The following is a 1,369-nucleotide window of genomic DNA, read 5'->3' as shown; positions in this document are numbered from 1 at the left end:
TGTGGGACGTACGGTGTCCTCTGTGGGACACATGTTCACCCCTGTGGGACGTACGGTGTCCTCTGTGGGACGTACGGTGTCCTCTGGGGGACATGCGTTGATCAGGTCTGCGTCCTCGTGGTCGAAGCCGCTCGTGACGTTTTGTTCGGGTGGAGCGGCGGAAGCAGCCACATCCTGCCTCCCCCTCCAGTGCTCCCCTCCTCTCCCTCTGAGGGACATGAAAAGCGTGACTCGTCTCCTCTCCCTCCACATCATCTGTTGCCATGGCGATGGAGCGGCATCGATGACGAGCCGCCTCTTCCCTCTATATTTACTCTGTTGCCATAGTGACGGCCAGACGGCCACCGAGGCGAAGAGGAGTAAACTTCTGGCTTCGTGCGGAGACGTTTGAAGACTTCTGTTCTTCTGACTCGTGGACGTCCCGGGTTCTGCTTCTCCCTCCAAAAAGACGTCTGTCTCCATCAAAAGGTCCGTTTGAGGCAGAACCATCACACAGAATCATAACGAACCAACAAAGCCTGAGCTCTCCCCAACAAACAAAAACAATAAATAAAAATAAAAACATTAAATCTATTTTCCTCCATCAGACTCACGGAGCTGCTCAGAGGAACTGATTGGTTGTTTTATAATCAAACTGTCCTCTGAAGCTGCCTCATGTTGTTGTTGTTTATTTTGTTGTCTTTAAGGAACCGGAGAGATTACCGAGCATTTCTACAGAAATTATTAAGATAAAAGATAAAAACTTTAAAATGTCAGAAGTAAATGGTAAATGGACTGTACTTACACAGCACCTTTCTATCTTATTTCAAGACACTCAAAGCTCTTTACAACAATCTGTGCCTCATTTACCCGTTCATACAGCTCTATACTAGATCTCTACAAAGATAACTGAACAAATCATTCTAAAGAGACTAATCAGAGCTTTAGATCACATTCATACACTGATGGGACACACATCAGAGGCTATGAGGGTTCAGTGTCTTGCCCAGGGACACTTCAGCATGTGACTGCTGGTGGATTCGAACCCCCAACTCTCGCATTGGAGGACGACTGCTCTAACCACTCAGCCACAGCCGCCACATAAGTCAGAGCACACTTCCACGTGGAGCTGAATGTTCTGGAAAGTTAAACGTTCAACATCCCTAAAGCGAGCTAAAGCCCAGCCAAAAGCTACGGTGCGCTTCTGAGAGTAAAGCAGTGATGAAGCCGTGATGAAGCAGTGATGAAGCATAGACGAAGCAGTTATGAAGCACTGATGAAGCAGTGACGAAGCAGTTGATGAAGCAGTGACGAAGCAGTTGATGAAGCAGTGATTAAGCAGTTGATGAAGCAGTGATGAAGCAGTGACGAAGCAGTGACGAAGCAGTGA

General features: G+C 47.7%; 1 protein-coding gene across 1 annotated transcript in view; it reads right to left on the bottom strand.

Moving 5' to 3' along the window:
* The window catches only part of LOC119428097 (calcium-activated potassium channel subunit beta-4), a 17,277-nt gene that overhangs the window by 13,143 nt on the left and 2,765 nt on the right, over nt 1-1,369 (bottom strand). The gene's annotated exons all lie outside the window — the stretch shown is intronic.

The sequence above is a fragment of the Nematolebias whitei genome, chromosome 22, assembly GCF_014905685.2.
Source record: "Nematolebias whitei isolate Nwh7 chromosome 22, NemWhi1, whole genome shotgun sequence".
Classification (NCBI taxonomy): domain Eukaryota; kingdom Metazoa; phylum Chordata; class Actinopteri; order Cyprinodontiformes; family Rivulidae; genus Nematolebias; species Nematolebias whitei.
The sequence above is the reverse complement of the archived record's forward strand: the minus strand, read 5'-3'. Positions and strand labels throughout refer to the sequence as shown.